Source organism: Schistocerca nitens, chromosome 1 (assembly GCF_023898315.1).
Source record: "Schistocerca nitens isolate TAMUIC-IGC-003100 chromosome 1, iqSchNite1.1, whole genome shotgun sequence".
Classification (NCBI taxonomy): Eukaryota; Metazoa; Arthropoda; class Insecta; order Orthoptera; family Acrididae; genus Schistocerca; species Schistocerca nitens.
Genome location: NC_064614.1, coordinates 715,780,604 through 715,797,808, shown reverse-complemented (window position 1 = coordinate 715,797,808; position 17,205 = coordinate 715,780,604). Strand labels below are relative to the sequence as shown.

Below are 17,205 nucleotides of genomic sequence, written 5' to 3'. Positions count from 1 at the left end.
AAGGAAAAATGCAAATGAAATTGGTGAAAATTAATTTTGAGAAAAGGGTAAAATTAAAAAAGAAAGTAAATGTGCGGTCGTTATGTTAACAATTAATTGGCGTTAATTAGATATTTGAGATTTGGGGAAAATTACGGTCGCCAGTCCTGTGGACAACTACTATAATAACTGAAAATGAAAGATTAATGCACATATATTTAGCACTAAAAGCGTGGCAACTGAAGGTTGACACGTGTCGTGTGAAAAATGAATGTTTGTCAGAAGTAATAAATTTCGCTACACTCTAACTTAATTTAGCAAAAGAATTAATAAAACTGGAAAACTGAAAGTTAATTTAGTGACTGAAATTAATAGTGAGCTTTGTTTCTGAAGCACTACGAAATTCAGTTAAATAAGGTTAGTCTTGGGCTACCTCAACAATCATTTCAAAAGCTACTTGACTCTACGCAATTTAGAAATAAGAGGTTTAACTTTGAACTTGAATTAAATGATTCTGAACAATTAACAATAGTAAAATTTAGTACGTACCAAGCTGAGCTGCAGTCACAGGTAAGCTAAAGTATGCTAACAAAACTCGCACTCTTAATTGGTGCTTGTGTAATATAAAATATTCTAGCCAGCTATGAATACCTTAACTGTACTTTGAAATTAAAGCAGTGAAATGGAATGATATTACTTTAATGCTGGTGTTTGAATTTCAACGACACTCGGGTTCATTTCGGAAAAGGAAGGGATCCAGCTTGGTAATGCAATTGGGACAATGAGCAACAAAGGTTCATGCTAAGTTGCTGTAATTTTGTGATGCAACAATTTTAAAAGCTGAGGTCTGCCATACAGTTCTAAAACTTGACGTGCTTCCAGTCTTCCTTGTTGGTTGATTGAAGGTTTGAAGTCGTCGGTCGAGGAGGTGGCGACAATCACTTATTGTCGGCCGTAGGTGTTGCAGAAGCTGGATGTTGGTGCGCCTTCTTCTCGACACGGTCTCCAGCCGAAACGGGCTCTTGATGTTTGCCAGCTAACGCTTCCCGTCCGCGACACCATGTCAGAAACTAACATAGCAAGTCGAGCGCAATTACATGCTGCCAAACCCCGAAAGCGCGGCAACTCGCGAGAACGTCACACAACACACATGCTCCACCGCCCTACTCCAGCCACACTCTCTCTGCCCGCGCTCCATGCGGCAGAGTTAACACTACCAAAGATCCTAAACACTGTGGTTCTCCACACGACCTATCGATGTAGTCCTTCGATAGCATAGTTTTCCCTAGGCCAGACCCAGCGTAAAAATACAAATAATATTTACAAAACAAACCAATTATACATCGACATAAATGCATAAATAGTAAAACAATTACAATATATAAAGACACAGAAATGTCATATCTTCAGGTAACAAAATGGTTCAAATGGCTCTGAGCACTATGGGACTTAACATCTGTGGTCATCAGTCCCCTAGAACTTAGAACTACTTAAACCTAACTAACCTATCACACACATCCATGCCCGAGGCAGGATTCGAACCTGCAACCGTAGCAGTCGCGCGGTTCCGGACTGAGCGCCTAGAACCGCTAGACCACCGCGGCCGGCTCTTCAGGTAACAAATAAAGGAAAAGAATTAATAGTACAATAGGTGGAAATAGGAGGATATGCATTTCCGGCGTTACAAGTACTGCCGAGTTCCCTGTTTCAACTAGCTAACCTGCCTCGCAACATTGCATTAGCCTTGTTGAATTGTTACAGAGTCAACAGCCTGTCCTCGTCAGACGTCAGCTCCGTTGCAATACGGCGTTCAAGCTCACACGGATATGCACGTAGAAGGTCGGTCAGCTACATCTGCCTTCACTATTTAGCCTCTCCTTGCAGCCCACTAGTTTAGTATTGTATTCATCTCCCCTGTTTTTAGGTATTCGTTGCCTATGCTCTCTCTTAAACTCTCAGAGACTTGTGGTTCTTTCGATTTATCAAAGTCCCATCATCATTTCCTACCTTCCTGTAATTTTTGATCTCAGTTGATAACCAATAAATTGTGGTCACAGTCCTCATCCGCCGCTGGAAAGGTCTTCCAGTTTAAAGTCTGGTTTCGAAAACTTCCTATTACCATTTTGTTATCTATCTGAAACCTCCCATTGTCTGTAGGTATCTTCCACTTATACAACGTTCTCTCACAATTTTTAACCAAAAGATACTAAAAATAAAAGGAGTAATCTACCAGAGAGCTGGACAGGTTACTTTTTCAGTCTTTCCACCCAGTCCATGTTCGATGGCTAAGTGTGTAAATTACTTGTAAAGTCCAACGAACCTATTACAATTTATACATACACAACTCCATGAAACAAATAATGTGTAGTAAACAATGGGATCAAGCTCATATTAACGTAGAACTTTAGTTGAGGGCCAAGAAGTCTTACGGTAACACTTTGGTCTTTGTTTCGAAAATTGAAGGTATACTACTCTTGGTTTTAGACTGCGGAACCGCCAGCTGAGTGTAGATTCCAATTAAACGGAATCAAATAACCTACAGTAGCACTTGTAACGTTTCAAAAGGTAAAATACTTCTTTGGTATTAACGTACGTTGATCCTTCTGGCAAATACCACTAAGAGTAGAATCGCAAAAATGGTTCAAATGGCTTTAAGCACTATGAGACATAACATCTGAGGTCATCAGTCCGCTAGAACTTACAACTACTTAAACCTAACTAACCTAAGGACATCACACACATCCATGCCCGAGGTAGGATTCTAACCTGCGACAGTAGCAGCAGCGCGGTTCCCGACAAGCGCCTAGAACTGCTCGGCCATAAAGGCCGGCTAGAATCACACAAGAATACAGTTTATTACACGGAGGTAGAAGTTGTCAGTTTGGAGTTCCACCATTCGGACTAAATGTGAGTGCCGGAGTATTTACTAATGCACTTGATAAGGTTCTTTGAGCAGAGCTGTTAAAAAGAATTAGTGTGTACGTGGACAACATACTGAACACCATGCCTACCTGGGAGGAACACTCTAAACTGCCTGAGAAAGTATTGCAAGCTTTCGGACCGTCTGGTATTAATGTAAACCTTACCGAGTCAGAAGAATAGAATCTGTTTACACATCAGTGTTGTGAACGAAATCAGGGCAGTTCATATGCTAATCTTAGTTTCAAGCCATTATAGTCGCTTAAAGAACGCATCCATTAGCTTCACACTTATTTTCAGACTGCAGGAGAACAATGCTGGTGCATCGTAACCCCAAAGTACGAGTGTAATGAGAGAGAAGAAAACATCAGAGAAGCAGTCGTGTCTCTGGCGCAAAAACAGAGAAAAATAAGAAATACTTTGACAGGAAGATTGGCCAAGTGCTTGTCTGAAATTATCTGAAGCTCTCAAACTTGACAAAACTCTTTAGAAAATGGGAATATGTGTATAACTGCTGCTGTGTTATTGCATGGATATCTAATTCTAGAGAACTTTTGCTGAGTTGTCGTAAATTACAAGGAATAAAATATCTATGTCTTTATCAGAATTTTAAGCAGCTTTATAAATGAAAGGAGTAAAAATGTGATGTGCATACACAACTTAATTTTTGAATTTGCATTTATGCCTATTTACTGTGCTAATCTTAAGATCCGATAATGAGGAGGTACTGAATCGAAAAAGGGAGAAAAGTAGTATACCGCATAATTTCACTAAAAGAAGGGATTGGTTGATAGGTTACATCCAGAGACGTCAAGGAATCGTGAAGTTGCTCATGGAGCGTAGTGTGGTGCGTAAGAATTGTAGAGGGAGGCCACAGTGTGATTGCTATAAGATGTCCAACCAGGTGCGGGCTGCAGTAGTTTTGCAGGAATGAAGGGGCTAACATGGGGTAGAATAGCGTCGACAGACGCATCAAATCAGTCTTCAGACTGAAGACAACAACAACAATAGCCTGCATACAGGTAGTTTGTTCAAACGTCCTGAATGAGTTCTCGGGGTGTGGATGACGGAGATGGAGAAAGCAAGCTCCACCCACCGACTCCCAGCACCCAGGTGGAGAAGTGGCAGTGGCAGTGCGGGAAAACAAGCTGCGCATACTTCACTCAGTGCTGGCGCTACGTATATGGTAGTAAGAAACTCTTCTGTTCCGCACGTTTCATCCAGGACTGCACTGGACATCCTCAGAGGCGTTCCTCCGCTAAGTCTCCCCGAATGATTAGTCGGACGTCCGAGGGCAACATATACAGGGTGTCCATTGATAATGACCGGGCCAAACATCTCACGAAATAAGCGGCAAACGAAGCGTCTTGCTTGAAGGGGGAAACCAGATGGCGCTATGGTTGGCCCGGTAGATGGCGCTGCCATAGGTCAAACGGATATCAACTGCGTTTTTTTTAATAGGAACCCCATTTTTTATTACATATTCATGTAGTACGTAAAGAAATATGAATGTTTTAGTTGGACCACTTTTTTCGCTTTGTGATAGATAGCGCTGTAATAGTCACAAACATATGGCTCTTAGTTTTAGACGAACGGTTGATAACAGGTAGGTTTTTTAAATTAAAATACAGAACGTAGATACGTTTGAACATTTCATTTCTGAGAATGCAAGCTGTTACAGCGTGATTACCTGTAAATACCACATTAATGCAAGAAATGCTCAAAATGATGTCCGTCAACCACAATGCATTTTACGTGTAACAACATTCCTCTCAACAGCGAGTAGTTCGCCTTCCGTAACGTTCGCACATGCATTGACAATGCCCTGACGCATGTTGTCAGGCGTTGTCGGTGGATCATGATAGCAAATATCCTTCAACTTTCGCCAGAGAAAGAAATCCGGGGACGTCAGATCCAGTGAACGTGCGGGCAGTGGTATGGTGCTTCGACGACCAATCCACCTGTCATGAAATATGCTATTCAATACCGCTTCAACCGCACGCAAGCTATGTGCCGGACATCCATCATGTTGGAAGTACATCGCCATTCTGGCATGCAGCGAAACATCTTGTAGTAACATCGGTAGAACATTACGTAGGAAATCAGCATACATTGCACCATTTAGATCGCCATCGATAAAAATGGGGGCCAATTATCCTTCCTCCCGTAATGCCTCACCATACATTAACCCGTCAAGGTCGCTGATGTTCAGCTTGTCGCAGCCATCGTGGATTTCTCGTTGCCCAATAGTGCATATTATGCCGGTTTACGTTACCGCTGTTGGTCAATGGCGCTTCGTCGCTAAATAGAACGCGTGCAAAAAATCTGTCATCGTCCCGTAATTTCTCTTGTGGCCCCTGGCAGAACTGTACACTACGTTCAAAGTCGTCGCCATGCAATTCATGGTGCATAGAAATATGGTACGGGTGCAATCGATGTTGATGTAGCATTCTCAACACCGACGATTTTGAGATTCCCGATTCTCGGGCAATTTGTCTGCTGCCGATGTGCGGATTAGCCGCGACAGCAGCTGAAACACTTACTTTGGCAACATCATTTGATGCAGGTCGTAGTTGTCGTTTCGCATGTGGCTGAACACTTTCTGTTTCCTTAAATAACGTAACTATCCGGCGAACGGTCCGGACACTTGGATGATGTCGTCCAGGATACCGAGGAGCATACATAGCACACTCACGTTGGGCATTTTGATCACAATAGCCATACATCAACACGATATCGACCTTTTACGCAATTGGTAAACGGTGCATTTTAACACGAAGCAAATACCGTCCGCACTGGAGGAACGTTACGTGATACGACGTACTTATACGTTTGTGACTATTACAGCGCCATCTATCACAAAGCGAGAAAAGTGGTCCGACTAAAACATTCATATTTCTTTACGTACTACACGAATATGTAATAAAAAAATGGAGGTTCTTACTTAAAAAAACGCAGTTGATATCCATTTGACCTATGGCAGCGCAATCTAACAAGCCAACTATAGCGCCATCTGGTTTCCCCTTTCAAGCTAGACGCGCTTCGTTCTTTGTAGTTTTTTCGTTTGATGCTTATTTCGTGAGATATTTGGCCCGGTCACAATCAGTGGACCACCCTGTATAAGTCGCTCTCGGACGTCCGACCGGTCAGTCGGCAAGACTCAGCGGATGAGCGCCTCTGAGGATGTCCAGCGCAGTCCTGGACGAAACGTCGGTAAGAGAAGAGTTTCGTGGACCACGACCTCACATCCCGAAAGGTTTACCAGCAGCTATGTCATCCGGTTGCGAAAGCCTTTATTCTATGATTAAGTTCAGACAGCCATATTTAGCACGAAAAGAGTTTACCACAGTCTTGCACGTAGTTGATTTACATATCTGCTTTCGTCTGATTCGGTCTAATGCAGATGAACATCACTAACATGTTTAGAAAATGGCCTGACATCTCTGAACATCTAACTAGGTCGAACTGTAAAATAACAAAACATTTCTATTTGTACGACTATTGTCAATACAGTAATGAGAATGTAGTATTAGGTATATATATTAGCGTATTTAACGAAGGTTGCGTTTTTTATGGAATGATTATATCATTAACAGGACAAATAATCAGCTTTATTCCTGAGGATCTTCCACGAAAGTGCCCTAACATCTTTTACTTGCCAATGAGATAAGCTGTTGCTTTGCTTTGATACAGAATCTTAGCTCATTGGGATTACTGTGCAGTGAAAAGAAAATAGTTGAACACAATAATTAACAACTGCGCTGTCTACTCATGCAATCTGGACCGTGAACTGGTGCAAAGACACAAGTGAGGAAGCTGTGATGATGATAACATTGTTTTCCGAGATGAAAGGTGCGAACATCACTCCTGCGCTGTAAAAACACACTGCACTGAGTGAGCGTTATAGTTTGAACTGGCGTACTGATCTTACCTACTGTTTCGTGCTGAAGAAGGAATGAATTCACTTGTGACTAATTGAAACGTGACGTGCGGTCAGACACATACTACGAACTGTTAACGTATCTTGTGATGGGGAGCAGCTCATGCCACACGACTGCAAAAGTGTCACCAATTTCAGTAAATATTAACTGCTTTGCAGGACAATGTGATAGCCCTGTTCTCTGGGAACTAAATGTGAAATTTTTTAATTGTTACTCGGAATTTTTGTTAATTTGAAATCTGAAATAATTTTCAAGGCATATAGACCGTATATACAGTTTATATTTTACTCATCTTGTAAAAATGTTTCGTATAATCTCATTAAGTAAAATGAAGTTCAAAACGAATATGATTAGATTGCTGTAAGATGATGTTTCATTACTGAGAACAAGATATGTAGTCTATAACTAGCGGTTACCCTCGGTTGCGTTCGGATATCAATAGTTTTGTGATAATGAGTGACTGTGAGTAAATATGCTACTGTACGTGCTGTAACATCAGTTGCCATCACGTGTGTGCCAGCCCGTGATGTGCGCCCCACTCTCCCCCTTCCCAAGCTATCTCAACGCACGATACATGGGCATGCGTAGCATCGATGTCTGACAGTGCGTACAGAAGGATATTTGCAGTAGTACACATCACTGCAACCTGTTGATGAAGTAGCTATACATTATACAACATGTACATTACAGCCGGCCGCGGTGGTCTCGCGGTTCTAGGCGCGCAGTCCGGAACCGTGCGACTGCTACGGTCGCAGGTTCGAATCCTGCCTCGGGCATGGATGTGTGTGATGTCCTTAGGTTAGTTAGGTTTAAGTAGTTCTAAGTTCTAGGGGACTAATGACCTCAGAAGTTGAGTCCCATAGTGCTTAGAGCCATTTGAACCATTTTTTTTTTTTTGTACATTACACAACAAATATCGTGAAAGTATGAATTAAACGTATTGAAGGTTTTACAAACATTGTATTCGTTACACTGAATTGCACCATGTATCACATACCAACCAATAAAAACATTTTCACAAACATGATAAATGTCAAAAGTCAGAGTAAATAGCTTTTTGAAAAAAGAGGAAATATTTTACTCTAAATTATGTAATATTCCTCAAATCATTAAGTATCTTGTACTACACACTTCATAAGTAGCCAATATTCTTCCTCAAGGATCAAGCTATCTCTATACTAAATTTCAACGAAATCTACTCAGCAGTTTAGTTGTGAAAACGTAACAGACAGAGTCACTTTCACGTTTATAATATTAGAACGGAGAAAATTTTCAATTACAGTATCTTTCTTTTTCTGTGATCCAGTTTTCATGAATTGAAGCCTACACGGTGCCCGTAGCTATTTTCAAGTTATGTATCGAAACCTCATGAAATAGATAGCGTTTTCAGACAAACAGACTGATACGATGGTTTTAGATATTTTTTTACGCTATCACACTGTGATTAAATAAAGCCTGCACGGTTCCCTAAGGTCCGCTCAAGTTACATGTGAAAACCCAATAGCTTTTGAGAAGCGTGTTCAAGCAGGCATACAGACACGCCAGTTTTACAAATTTATTATTAGTTTACACAGGTATGACTATTGTAATGACAGTTGAAGACGACCTTCTGTGTGTGTTTTTAGGACATGATTTTCTGACAGACCGGGGATCGAATGACAGGGCGTTTGAGAAAATTCCAGTCCAGAAAATACTAATCGAAACAAGACCAATGGTCACTAAAAACGTGAATGAATGGACGACAGCGGTAGTAGATGAATGACGAGCTACGGCAGGCTTGTGATGTTTACTCCGCGCCCACTGCTGTCAGGATTTTTTTCCCGCAATTCCGAAATAATTTAAGGTCGCTGAATTGCAGCATGTTTGTCTGCTATGACTCATTATGTGAGTAGATTTTTTTTTTGCATGCTCGTCGAAAAGGAAACAAATGAATATGTTATTGACGGATAGCCCTGGTATTAACCGAGACTGGGATTCGCTGTACTCGTTTGTTGATGTCATTTCCTGCCATTATGACACACCGTTTGTAATGAACTAAATCGTTGCGAAACTTTTTAAAGTGTTATAATTTATTTATAATAAACGTGTCATTATGATTCAGAGCTAATATGTTCTATAATTATTAAATAATTGTGGAAGGGGGGGAAGCACCTGAGATATTACATACTAAAGTTGGAACTTAACTTATCCTGGCGATAAACAAGACGTAATCACTCGTCTTTAGTGACCAGTTATAGAGTTATAAGTTAAAATTGTAGTTAAAAAAGTATCCTTCGTACAGACCTCTATCTGAAAATGCACTTTCCTCCTTGATATTGCCATTGAACGTGATACTGAAAGGGTTCAAACAATTTTTTCTGTTGTAGCACAACACGACGTAGCAAATCTGACAATATTTCACACGTAGCTGGTCAACCACTACCTTGAGTCGTTTCGAGTGTTCAGGGCAGTAATTACTGATAAATCTGTTGCTGGTCACTACTACACTCATAGCTTACCTATGACAAACATCTTCCTCTTCTTCTCTGTACTGTTGTAGCACCTGATAATCCTTTTCACTCCCTGTCATTGATGTCAACAACAGTTTAATAACATTACGACTAACTTCTGACCCCCGCCTCACGTTGCAGTCATTGTGCTAACTGGTTGACCCCTACTCAGCCACTGATCAGACCATGTGTTAACAGGAACCGCGCCCTGCTACTACATCACTCGATTTTGTTTATTCATCAGTATTCCGATTAGTTTGATGCGGCCCACTACGAATTCCTGTCTTTTACCAATCTCTTCATCTCAGAGTAGCACTTGTAACACCGAAAACGCACATAAAATATCTTCTGCACCATCCAAAATTTTTCGCCGTTCAGTATCCGTCGATAAATTGAACTGTACCCCCAATTCTGAATCTGTAAGCATTATTACAGAAACTATATTTAATATGTAATGGATGTAGCAGAGTATTTATTTGTGAATGTATATAACTGATTGTTATTAAACTGTAAATATTGTAAGTTGGTGGGAAATATCGAAGGCAGGTAGGTAAGAAAACTTAAAAAGGGAAATGGATAGGTTGAAGTTAGATATAGTGGGAATTAGTGAAGTTCGGTGGCAGGAGGAACAAGAATTTTGGTCAGGTGAATACAGTGTTATAAATACAAAATCAAATAGGGGTAATGCAGGAGTAGGTTTAATAATGAATAAAAAAAATAGGAGTGCGGGTAAGCTACTATAAACAGCATAGTGAACGTATTATAGTGGCCAAGATAGACACGAAGCCCATGCCTACTACAGTAGTACAAGTTTATATGCCAACTAGCTCTGCAGATGATGAAGAAATTGATGAAATGTATGATGAAATAAAAGAAATTATTCAGATAGTGAAAGGAGACGAAAATTTAATAGTCATGGGTGACTGGAATTCGAAAGTAGGAAAAGGGAGAGAAGGAAACGTAGTGGAGGAATATGGATTGGGGGAGAGAAATGAAAGAGGAAGCCGTCTGGTAGAATTTTGCACAGAGCATAACTTAATCATTGCTAACACTTGGTTCAAGAATCATAAAAGAAGGTTGTATACATGGAAGAATCCTGGAGATACTAGAAGGTATCAGATAGATTATATAATGGTAAGACAGAGATTTAGGAACCAGGTTTTAAATTGTAAGACATTTCCAGGGGCAGATGTGGACTCTGACCACAATCTATTGGTTATGAACTGTAGATTAAAACTGAAGAAACTGCAAAAAGGTGGGAATTTAAGGAGATGGGACCTGGATATTACAGGGCCAAATTAATGATTCCAGTTTAAGTACCCCACTAATACGAACCGCAATGGCAAAAAAAGAAAAGTCTCTGGCGTCTGTCTATTACAGAATTCTGGAACATCTTTTATGCATGCACATTTTGACTCTTGTGGAGCTTCGGAATTTTCTCCATAGGACTCAAGATGGGTTCCAAAAGCAATATATGTGTGAAAACGCAGCTATCCCTGTTCGTCCAGGATATCCGTAAATACATAGATACCGTGTGCGGTGATCACTGGATGGAAGCATTTCTACACTGCTTCCTAATGAACAAAATACGATTGTGTGGAATATCGGAGCAACAGTGTGACTGGACTGAAGACTTACTACAAAATAGATCACAGCATATCATTCTCAATGGAGAGAATTCTTCAGACACAGAAGTCACAGAAGCATCTTCGGGTGCACCCCAAATGAGTGTTATAGAACCGTTATTTTTCACTCTCTCTCTCTCTCTCTCTCTCTCTCTCTCTCTCTCTCTCTATGTGTGTGTGTGTGTGTGTGTGTGTGTGTGTGTGTGTGTCTCTCTCTCTCTCTCTCTCTCTCTCTCTCTCTGTCTCTCTCTGAGACAGGAGGAAAGGTACATGCTTCGAGGAGTGATAGTATTAGTGATTCTGAACAAAAAACTTCCTATGGACTTACCCTGTTTCGAATGGTTTCCGAGATAGAACACAAATTAATATCACTTTTGTACGTTTTTCTTGAATAACTCGAAAACCGCTCCCTCCAGTGAACGCGTGTCGCAGTAAAAAATTACACTTTATTAAATTTCCTTCAAAATAGGTCCTATTCATTTTTTCCTCTAGAACTAATGGTTTGTGCGAAGAGATCGCATTAATGTTGGAAAACTCGCTCGACGCGCATGCGCTTTAGATTACGTAGTTTTTGTAAGCCAATTTCAGGTAGCATATTGAGGTAGTAAGATGAGACGAACAGTACAATGCGGGACACTTGTGGTCTATCAAGTCGGGATACTACCTCAAGTTGGCGTACAAAAACTAAGTAAGCTACAGGGCACGCGCGCCGACCTTGTTTTTCAACATTCTCGAGCTCTCTTCGCACAAACCATTAATTCTAGAGGGAAAAAATGTATACGACCTTTTTTGTAGGAAATATAATAAGTTTAATTTTGTACTGCGATGCGTTTTCGCTGGAGGGAGCGGTTTTCGAGTTATTCAAGAAAAACGTACAAAATGATATAGAATGTGTTCTTTCATTGCTTCGTCCGAGGCAAATCGATGGCCCCTTAATGCCTGTTTGAGTGGACCAAACAAGTGATAGAAGGTGCAAGATCGGACTGTATGTAGGATGATCCAGTACTCGAAATTTGAGTTTCTGGAGCGTTTCAGCGGTATGGGCAGCAGTATGCGGGCGGTCATTGTCGTGTAACAACACACCTTTTAACAAGAATCCTCGGCGTTTGCTTCGAATTCCAGGCTTTAGCCTGGCAGTAAGCATCTCATGTAACGTACACTGTTTATTGTTGTGCCCCTTTCCCATAATGTTCCAGTACTGGACCTAGTGCGTCCCAAATACCCGTAATCATCAGTTTTCCGGCGGACAGCTGGGTCTTGAACATTTTCTTGCACGGTGAATTTGGATGTTTCCATTCCACACTCTGCTGTTTCCTCTCCGGCTCGTAATGATGGATCAATGTTTCGTCACTAGTAATGATCCTGTCTTAGATGTTGTCCCCTTCGTTACTATAGCGATCCAAATGTTTTTTGCAGATATCCAAGCGCGTTTGTTTATGCAACTGTGTGAGTTGTTTTGGGACCCATCTTGCACAAACTTTACGAAACCCAAGTCTGTTGTGGATAATTTCGTATGCAGAACCGTGACTAATTTTCAGACGATATGCCACTTCATCAATAGTTAATCGCCTGTGTAACAGATTCATTTCACGTGAACGCTCAATGGTTTCTCCATTTGTGGCAGCAATCGGTCGTATGGCTCCCTCATCGTGCGTGACACTTGTGCGACCATTTTGGAATTTTTCAATCCATTCGTAGACACTCCGTTGTGGCAAAACACTGTTCCCGTACTGCACTGAAGGTCTTCGAGGAATTTCGGCCCCTGATACGCCTTCTGACCACCAAAAACGGATCGCTGAACGTTGCTCTTCTTTGGTAAAAATAGACAGCGGAGCAGCCATGATTAACAGCACGGCAGCGCTAACGAAACTAACCTAGCCGCTTGAAAATTGCAAAGGTATAACAAAAAATAAACAAAGCATGCGTCATCAACGTAAAACGACAGTACTACCAAAATCAACAAAAATAACTCTCTCTCTCTCTCTATATATATATATATATATATATATATATATATATATATATATAGAGAGAGAGAGAGAGAGAGAGAGAGAGAGAGAGAGAGAGAGAGAGAGAGGCAGGCTTTGTCATGGATAAAAGCGGCAACACGTCGTGTCATGGAAGCAATGAGACCTTGGTAGGTCGCTGGAGAGAATTGGCACCGCATGTGCACACACAAGTCAACCAATTCCCGTAAATTCCAGGGAAGTGCTCGATGAGCTCTATCGCCACGTTCATTCACATTCCAGATGTGTTAGATCTGGTTCAGATCCACCTAGTTGGGGGGGCCAGCACCTAAATTGGAACTCGCCACTGTATTCTTCGAACCACTCCGTCACATTCCTGGCCTTGTGATATGGCGCGTTACGTTGCTGAAAAATACCGCTGCCATTTGGAAACATAATTGCCATGAAGAGGTGTATGTGGTCTGCAATACTCCTTGGCCGGCATGGTGCCATGCACGAGCTCCACTGGACACATGGATGCCCACGTGAATGTTCCCCAGAGCATAAAGGAGCCGCCGCCAGCTTGTCTCCGTCCCGCAGTAGAGATGCCTAGCGGTTGTTCCCCTGGAAGACTATGGATTCACGCCCTCCAATCGGCATGATGGAGAAGGTGTCGCGATTCGTCAGACCATGCAACACCGCCACGGCGCCGACGTCCAGAGTCGACGGTCACGTGCCCATTTCAGTCGAAGTTACCGGTGTCGTGGTGTTAACATTGGCACATACATGGGTCGTCTGCTGCGAAGGCCCATCGTTACGGTGTACTGTGTGTTCTGACACACTTGTACACTGTCCAGCATTAAAGCCTGATATTAGTTCCACAAAAGTTCAAACACGTCCAGTTTTACCAGTCTGTCCAGCGTACGACGTCTGACATGCGTAATGAGGGGTGGCCGCTCAAACCCATGACGTGTAGGAGTCACTCCTCGCCAGGTGACGTTTCTGTCGCCTGGCGTGTTTATGTTGATAGTAGGACGGTGATCGTAATGTTCTGGCTGGTCAGTGCACACAGAGAGGTCGCAACGCAAGAAAACTGTAGCGAAATGCAGGAAGATCTGCTGACTATCGGTGGTTGGCGCAGGAACTGGCAATGGACCCTCAACAGAAAGAAAAGTTACATACTGCGTGCATATAGATAGAAAGACCCATTATTGTATGATTGCATACAGAGCGATTGCAAGCGAGACCACCCCACAAAGGCAGATGCCAGACTGAGACTCATTGGAAGAATCCTCAGGAAAGTCCATCAACAAAGGAGGTAGCTTACGAAACACTTGTCCTACCAATACTTGAATATTTCTCGTCAGTCTTGGATCCGTATCAGATAGGATCGATTGGACAAATAGGGCACATCCAAGGAAGAGCAGTACGTTTCGTTACAGGTTCGTATAGTAAGCGTGAAAACGTTACGGAGATGCTCAGTCAAATCCAGTGGCAAACGCTGCAAGAGAGGCTTTCTGCAAAATGATTTGATTTACTGTCAAAGTTTCGGGAGCGTACCTTCCTGGAAGAGTCAACCAATATAAACAAAATCAGTGATATGCGATCTCACATAGAGGCTAGACGGTAATATTTGTTCCCGTGAACCATTCAAGATGGGAACAGGAAAAGGGGGCTGCACAAAGTTCAAATGGTTCAAATGGCTCTGAGCACTATGGGACTCAACTGCTGAGGTCATTAGTCCCCTAGAACTTAGAACTAGTTAAACCTAACTAACCTAAGGACATCACAAACATCCATGCCCGAGGCAGGATTCGAACCTGCGACCGTAGCGGTCTTGCGGTTCCAGACTGCAGCGCCTTTAACCGCACGGCCACTTCGGCCGGCCGCTGCACAAAGTATTCTCCTCCGCATACCGTGAGGTGGCTTGCAGAGTATAGATGTAGATGTAGGTGAAGAAAGCGTTGATAATTTTCTATTTGTCGATGGGTCCACAATAAACCTGTGTGAAACGCAATTTAGTATACAGGGTGTAAACCTTAAGTTGGTAAACCAGAATAACTCGAAAAATAAGCTTCACACGAAAAAATGTGTAGAATACAAAGCGTGGGGCGGGAGGCAACTTTAAAATTTCAAACGGGAACCCCCATTTTTTATAGCACAGCCAGATTCTACATAAAAAGCTACATACATTTCGTCTTAAACATTTGTTTTGATTCTTCGTAGTTGGCGCTGTAGCTCAAGAAAATCCATGTTCTCATTTTTGCATAGAAAATAGTTACGGATAAATAAAAAGTAGGATGTTTGATTAGTTAGTTAGCTAGTCAGATGATTTGTTTGATAATCAAGAGTTGTGTGGCCTCATGACCACTCAACAAACAAAACTTATCCGAATTTGCGGAAAAAATTAATTACAGTATTTGGGTCAACATTTGTAAAACTCTAATTCCTCTATCTCAAACCCCACCCTATCGGGAAAGAGGGAGAATTTTAGTTTTAGCGACTCAAAATTTTAAAGTGACCTCCCGCCCCAACGCGAAGGGGCTGGGGTGGTGGGCTAATTTTAGCACCAGCAGATGTCCCCCTCGAAAATAATCAGCTTTGGATTCTACACATTTTTTTCGTGTGAAACTTATTTTTCGAGTTATTTTGGTTTGTCAACTTAAAATTTACACCCTGTATAAGGAGAGTTTAAACAGAGCAAAGTCGTATTTTACTGTGTAGTTGTAATTTAGAGGGACAATAATTCAGCTGTAAAGTTATTCTAAGTCCCGCAATTGGACGAATAGATGCTTTTGCAGTTTTGTAGATTAGAGCAGAAATACAGTATATACGTAGTGGGCACTTGTTTCATCCATACGCATAAAATTACAGGTATTGTCACTAGGAAATTTATAATCTCTACACGCGTCATAAATCAATAATACACGAGCACTTCTGTGAGACATGTGCGATAAAAAACGTGTAACAGCAAATTTAGACCGCTACGCATTCGTATAAATTAATGTTTTGAAAGAGTCTAATACGTTGCGGTTGTTTTGGAAACATAAACACTTACTGTAAATAGGGGTATGCATCAGTGTTCTGCACAGCCCATTTCGAAGAGAATGCTCAACAAGCGAACGCCTGCGGAACCACCGATCACATATTGCATTCTATCTTTTCTTTAAACAAAAATAAAAATGCCGGTATGTAATGTCACTACATTCCCTTTCAATCAATTAACTCTATTTATCTGTTTTCCTGTAGAAATGCAGTTACTTAAGTAAAGGAGTACTTCTTCCTGGGGTAAATTAAATGCAACATAACCTAACAAAATGGAAATTCTTCTTGCTAGACTTACTGTTGTGACTTCTAGTGAAATAAAATTTCACCTCATCGTTAAGATAAAATAATAGTTTATAGAGCGGGAAAAATTTGAACGGAATGTCCTCTTGATGAGTCAGGTTTTGAAAATAAATTTTTGTTTGAAACTTCATGCACATGATTAAAACAACAAAAGAATGGAAATTATAAATGATAACTTATTCTTTCTTTTAACGTATGTGTAAATCCATTTACTACTTTTTGTGGTTTTGGATTGTTAACGAAAAATTTGCGGTTAGGTGAGCTGTGTGTACGTAAGACCACGGTGGGCAGAAGACGTAAGCTAAATGAGAAAAATTGTACCAAAAGCTGATTTTGGTACTCACATCCTTGTCACTTTCCTCTGTTTTATCCCGCCTTGTCGGACCCTTTCGTACGATAGCAGGATGGTAATCTCCAATGCCGAAATTCAGATTCACTTGCTACTTTTCTGAAAGCTTCATCATAAAAGTTGTGAGTAGACAACCAAACACGGTCAAATATCTGTCCTTTTCTGATGATCTAATCTTGTTTCCGGGAGTCGGAGCTTGCACATGATGGATACTATTCCAATCTGGTTTTTTTTTTTTTTTTTTTCAAATCTGTAGTGGTTATGCCGTACCTGTTGGGACATAATCGCTTACCCTGGAAACGGGGACAGGATGGATTTGTTTACGCCGTTCGTCTGTGTCATTTGTAATCTTTTTACGGCGTATTTCTGTGCTTCAACTGATAGCGCCTTGTGATTTTCGAGTGGAGGTGAGAAATAAGTCTAGCATCTGCATGGGGGAAACCTCTTAAAAATCACATTCAGGCTGGCCGTTATTCCACATCAACGTCCATCGGTCCGCAGCAATAAGTCGATCCTGGTCTGACTAATCATCCTGTACCGCAACGTAATGCGCTAAACCTTAAACTGGAGTTGCTGGTTTAGCATGGGCAGTAAATAAGGCGTTATTAT

At 41.4% G+C, this 17,205-nt stretch overlaps 1 protein-coding gene across 1 annotated transcript in view; it reads right to left on the bottom strand.

Moving 5' to 3' along the window:
* Nucleotides 1–17,205, bottom strand: part of LOC126197193 (odorant receptor 43a-like) — a 108,416-nt gene that overhangs the window by 46,305 nt on the left and 44,906 nt on the right. The gene's annotated exons all lie outside the window — the stretch shown is intronic.